Genomic DNA, 6,806 nt, shown 5'->3' with positions numbered 1-6,806 from the left:
CCTTGCTGGCCCTGAAGGTGGGCCACAGCTTGCAAAAGATTTCCGCCATGGTCGAGTGCCAGGCACTGATGGAGGGCAGTGCACTGACAGTGGAGAGCGCACGGAGCTTCAGGAAACTGTACGAGGCGAGGTGGAGCGAGCTCATCTCAACTGCTGCACTGAAGACCCTACGAGAATAAAATGGAATGCCCCACTCCTCCTACCCTTCACTGACGATGTGAAGCGATTGAACCTGTACCTCCTTGACCGGCAGCATGAGTACATCGATGGGTTGTCTGCCCACCCTTCTGCAAAGCAGTGGTCAATGCTGGCCAAGGTCACCCTCATGCAGCTGATCCTCTTCAACCACAGGAGGGAAGGTGAGGTTTCCAAGATGCGGCTATCCTCATTTGAATCATGGCACACAGCCAACTTTCAGGGCGACGTGGCCCTGGCCCTCTCAGAGATGGAGAAGGCTCTCTGTCACCACTTCACCCGTATTGAGATACCTGGGAAAAGAGACAGGAAGGTTCCCGTCTTGTTATCCCCATGCATGCAGAAAGCGATGGAGCTCCTGACCGAGAAGAGAGCACGGTGTGGTGTCACCCCTGACAATTTTTGCATGTTTGCCAGGCCAGCCGCCTTATCACACTTCAGGGGATCCGACTGCACTCGTCTCTATGCCTCAGAGTGAGGGGCCAAGCATCCCGAAGCACTGTCCTCCACCCACCTCCGGAAGCATGTGGCCACCCTTTCCAGGGTCCTCAACCTAAGCGACACCGAGATGGACCAGCTAGCTGATTTTCTCGGGCATGACATCCGGGTGCACAGGCAGTATTACCATCTTCCAGAAGGTACCCTGCAGCTGGCCAAGTTAAGCAAGCTCTTTGTGGACCTGGATTAAAGGAGAATGGCTGAATTCAGGGGCCGCAGTCTGGAGGAGATCTCCATCGATCCAGATGGTAAGTATCACTCGACAGGTGGCTCCAGGGACTGACACTGTAAGTGGGCTTGTTTATCAGGGTTTACTGTCTATCTCTATTTCCAGAAACAATCCAGGTGGCAGGTGATGACTCTGGGGATGAGCCAGAGAGGCAAGCCAGTGAGGTGACAGTGGTGCACACCAACAAAGAAGCAAACAGTGTGGCAGTGGAGGGAGCCACTTCTAAAGATGGGTGCAACCTTCCATACCGGTGGGGGTTGGTGGAGGGTGGCCTTGGCTGGTGATGGTTTTGCAGGGTGACTGACCTTTACTCTCCCACGTAGGTGACAGCAGAGGTGCTAAGAGGAAACCATGGACCCCAGCGGAAGTCAGAGCTGTTGAAAAACACATGATGCGTTTCATCCACTCCTGCAAGGTTCCGGGCAAGAAGGATTGTGATGCGTGCCTATGGGCTTAAAAAAGCGCTGAAGGCTCGGAACTGGCTTTCAGTTTACTAATGGGTTGTGGCCACACCCCCTGCATGAGGGACCCCGGGAAGTTACTGTACCGGGGCCCAGGATTTCTCTTGGCAGCCCTGTGAGGGAACACCGGGACTGTTATTACATGAGTCCTGAGAGTGAGGGGACACCGGTACTGTCTGTATTAGATGTGTCCTGAGAGTGAGGGGACACCAGGACGGTCTGTTTTACATGTGTCCTGAGAGTGAGGGGACACCGGGACGGTCTGTATTACATGTGTCCTGAGAGTGAGGGGACACTGGGACTGTCTGTATTACATGTGTCCTGAGAGTGAGGGGACACTGGGACTGTCTGTAGTACACGTGTCCTGAGAGTGAGGGGATACTGGGTCTGTCTGTATTATGTGTCCAGACAGTGAGGGGACACTGGGACTGTCTGTATTACATGTGTCCTGAGAGTGAGGAGACACTGGGACTGTCTGTATTACATGTGTCCTGAGAGTGAGGGGACACTGGGACTGTCTGTATTACATGTATCCTGAGAGTGAGGGGACACCGGGACTGTCTGTATTACACGTGTCCTGAGAGTGAGGGGACACCGGGACTGTCTGTATTACATGTGTCCTGAGAGTGAGGGGACACTGGGTCTGTCTGTATTACATGTGTGCTGAGAGTGAGGGGACACTGGGACTGTCTGTATTACATGTGTCCTGAGAGTGAGGAGATACCGAGACTGTCTATATAACATGTATCCTGAGAGTGAGGGGACATCGGGACTGTCTGTATTACATGTGTCCTGAGAGTGAGGGGACATCGGGACTGTCTGTGTTACATGTATCCTGAGAGTGAGGGGACAATGGGACTGTCTGTATTACATGTGTCCTGAGAGTGAGGGGACATCGGGACTGTCTGTGTTACATGTATCCTGAGAGTGAGGGGACACCGGGACCGTCTGTATCACATGTGTCCTGAGAGTGAGCGGACACCGGGACCGTCTGTATTATGTGTCCTGACAGTGAGGGGACACTGGGACTGTCTGTATTACATGTATCCTGAGAGTGAGCGGACACCGGGACCGTCTGTATTATGTGTCCTGACAGTGAGGGGACACCGGGACTGTCTGTATTACATGTATCCTGAGAGTGAGGGGACACCGGGACTGTCTGTATCACATGTGTCCTGAGAGTGAGAGGACACCGGGACCGTCTGTATTATGTGTCCTGACAGTGAGGGGACACCGAGACTGTCTGTATTACATGTATCCTGAGAGTGAGGGGACACCGGGACCGTCTGTATCACATGTGTCCTGAGAGTGAGCGGACATCGGGACTGTCTGTATTACATGTGTCCTGAGAGTGAGGGGACACTGGGACTGTCTGTATTACATATGTCCTGAGAGTGAGGAGACACTGGGACTGTCTGTATTACATGTGTCCTGAGAGTGAGGGGACACTGGGACTGTCTGTATTACATGTATCCTGAGAGTGAGGGGACACCGGGACTGTCTGTATTACACGTGTCCTGAGAGTGAGGGGACACCGAGACTGTCTGTATTACATGTGTCCTGAGAGTGAGGGGACACTGGGACTGTCTGTATTACATGTGTGCTGAGAGTGAGGGGACACTGGGACTGTCTGTATTACATGTGTCCTGAGAGGTAGGAGACACCGGGACTGTCTGTATTACATGTATCCTGAGAGTGAGGGGACACCGGGACTGTCTGTATTACATGTGTCCTGAGAGTGAGGGAACACAGAGACTGTCTGTATTAAATGTGTCCTGAGAGTGAGGGGACACTGGGACTGTCTGTTTTACATATGTCCTGAGAGTGAGGGGATACCGGGACTGTCTGTATTACATGTGTTCTGAGAGTGAGGGGACACCGGGGACTGTCTGTATTATATGTGTTCTGAGAGTGAGGGGACACCGGGACTGTCTGTGTTACATGTATCCTGAGAGTGAGGGGACACCGGGACCGTCTGTATTACATGTGACCTGAGAGTGAGGGGACACCGGGGACTGTCTGTATTACATGTGTCCTGAGAGTGAGGGGACACCGGGACCGTCTGTATTATGTCTCCTGACAGTGAGGGGACACTGGGACTGTCTGTATTACATATGTCCTGAGAGTGAGGAGACACTGGGACTGTCTGTATTACATGTGTCCTGAGAGTGAGGAGAAACTGGGACTGTCTGTATTACATGTGTCCTGAGAGTGAGAGGACACCGGGACTGTCTGTATTACACGTGTCCTGAGAGTGAGGGGACACTGGGACTGTCTGTATTACATGTGTCCTGAGAGTGAGGGTACACTGGGACTGTCTGTATTACATGTGTCCTGAGAGTGAGGGGACACTGGGACTGTCTGTATTACATGTGTCCCGAGAGTGAGGGGACTCCGGGACTGTCTGTATTACATGTGTCCTGAGAGTGAGGGGAAACCGGGACTGTCTGTATTACATGTATCCTGAGAGTGAGGGGACACTGGGACTGTCTGTATTATATGTGTGCTGAGAGTGAGGGAACCCCGAGACTGTCTGTATTACATGTGTCCTGAGAGTGAGTGGACACTGGGACTGTCTGTGTTACATATGTCCTGAGAGTGAGGGGATACCGGGACTGTCTGTATTACATGTGTCCTGAGAGTGAGGGGACACTGGGACCATCTGTATTATGTGTCCTGAGAGTGAGGGGACATCGGGACTGTCTGTATTACATGTGTACTGAGAGTGAGGGGACACTGGGACTGTCTGTATTACATGTGTCCTGAGAGTGAGGAGGCACTGTGACTGTCTGTATTACACGTGTCCTGAGAGTGATGGGACACTGGGACTTTCTGTATTACACGTGTCCTGAGAGTGAGGGGACACAGGGACTGTCTGTATTACATGTGTCCTGAGAGTGAGGGGACACTGGGTCTGTCTGTATTACACGTGTCCTGAGAGTGAGGGGACACTGGGACTGTCTGTATTACATGTGTCCTGAGAGTGAGGAGACACTGGGACTGTCTGTATTACACATGTCCTGAGATTGAGGGGACACCAGGACTGTCTGTATTACATGTATCCTGAGAGTGAGGGGACATCGGAACTGTCTGTATTACATGTGTCTTGAGAGTGAGGGTAGATCAGGACTGTCTGTATTACATGTGTCCTGAGAGTGAGGGAACATCGGGACTGTCTGTGTTACATGTATCCTGAGAGTGAGGGGACAACAGGACTGTCTGTATTACATGTGTCCTGAGAGTGAGGGGACATCGGGACTGTCTGTGTCACTTGTATCCCGAGAGTGAGGGGACACCGGGACCGTCTGTATTACATGTGTCCTGAGAGTGAGGGATACCGGGACCGTCTGTATTATGTGTCCTGACAGTGAGGGGACACTGGGACTGTCTGTATTACATGTGTCCTGAGAGTGGGGAGACACTGGGACTGTCTGTATTACATGTGTCCTGAGAGTGAGGGGACACTGGGACTGTCTGTATTACATGTATCCTGAGAGTGAGGGGACACCGGGACTGTCTGTATTGCACGTGTCCTGAGAGTGAGGGGACACTGGGACCGTCTGTATTATGTGTCCTGACAGTGAGGGGACACTGGGACTGTCTGTATTACATATGTCCTGAGAGTGAGGAGACACTGGGACTGTCTGTATTACATGTGTCCTGAGAGTGAGGGTACACTGGGACTGTCTGTATTACATGTGTCCTGAGAGTGAGGGGACACTGGGACTGTCTGTATTACATGTGTCCCGAGAGTGAGGGGACTCCGGGACTGTTTGTATTACATGTGTCCTGAGAGTGAGGGGAAACCGGGACTGTCTGTATTACATGTATCCTGAGAGTGAGGGGACACTGGGACTGTCTGTATTATATGTGTGCTGAGAGTGAGGGGACACTGGGACTGTCTGTATTACATGTGTCCTGAGAGTGAGTGGACACTGGGACTGTCTGTTTTACATATGTCCTGAGAGTGAGGGGATACCGTGACTGTCTGTATAACATGTGTCCTGAGAGTGAGGGGACACCGGGACCGTCTGTATTATGTGTCCTGACAGTGAGGGGACACTGTGACCGTCTGTATTATGTGTCCTGACAGTGAGGGGACACTGGGACTGTCTGTATTACATGTATCCTGAGAGTGAGGGGACACCGGGACTGTCTGTATTACACGTGTCCTGAGAGTGAGGGGACACTGGGACTGTCTGTATTACATGTGTGCTGAGAGTGAGGGGACACTGGGACTGTCTGTGTTACATGTGTCCTGAGAGTGAGGAGACACCGGGACTGTCTGTATTACATGTATCCTGAGAGTGAGGGGACACCGGGACAGTCTGTATTACATGTGTCCTGAGAGTGAGGGAACACCGAGACTGTCTGTATTAAATGTGTCCTGAGAGTGAGGGGACACTGGGACTGTCTGTTCTACATATGTCCTGAGAGTGAGGGGACACTGGGACTGTTTGTATTACATGTGTTCTGAGAGTGAGGGGACACCGTGGACTGTCTGTATTACATGTGTTCTGAGAGTGAGGGGACACCGGGACCGTCTGTATTATGTGTCCTGGCAGTGAGGGGACACTGGGACTGTCTGTATTACATATGTCCTGAGAGTGAGGAGACACTGGGACTGTCTGTATTACATGTGTCCTGAGAGTGAGGAGACACTGGGACTGTCTGTATTACATGTGTCCTGAGAGTGAGAGGACACCGGGACTGTCTGTATTACACGTGTCCTGAGAGTGAGGGGACACTGGGACTGTCTGTATTACATGTGTCCTGAGAGTGAGGGTGCACTGGGACTGTCTGTATTACATGTGTCCTAAGAGTGAGGGGACACTGGGACTGTCTGTATTACATGTGTCCCGAGAGTGAGGGGACTCCGGGACTGTCTGTATTACATGTGTCCTGAGAGTAAGGGGAAACCGGGACTGTCTGTATTACATGTATCCTGAGAGTGAGGGGACACTGGGACTGTCTGTATTACATGTGTCCTGAGAGTGAGTGGACACCGGGACTGTCTGTATTACATGTGTCCTGAGAGTGAGGGGACACCAGGACCGTCTGTATTATGTGTCCTGACAGTGAGGGGACACTGGGACTGTCTGTATTACATGTGTCCTGAGAGTGAGGGGACACTGGGACTGTCTGTATTACATGTGTCCTGAGAGTGAGGGGACACTGGGACTGTCTGTATTACATGTGTCCTGAGAATGAGGTGACACTGGGACTGTCTGTATTACATGTGTCCTGAGAGTGAGGGGACACCGGGACTGTCTGTATCAGAACCGACCATAGGCATAGGCAAACTAGGCAATTACCTAGGGCATTTGATATGCCTAGGGTCATCAGCAGCTTCTGCTGATTAAAATAATATGCAGCATGCCTATATTCTGTGTGTAGCATTTCATATGCAGATATAGCCGCAG

Source organism: Pseudophryne corroboree, chromosome 11 (genome assembly GCF_028390025.1).
Source record: "Pseudophryne corroboree isolate aPseCor3 chromosome 11, aPseCor3.hap2, whole genome shotgun sequence".
Classification (NCBI taxonomy): domain Eukaryota; kingdom Metazoa; phylum Chordata; class Amphibia; order Anura; family Myobatrachidae; genus Pseudophryne; species Pseudophryne corroboree.
This window is presented reverse-complemented; position numbering follows the sequence as displayed.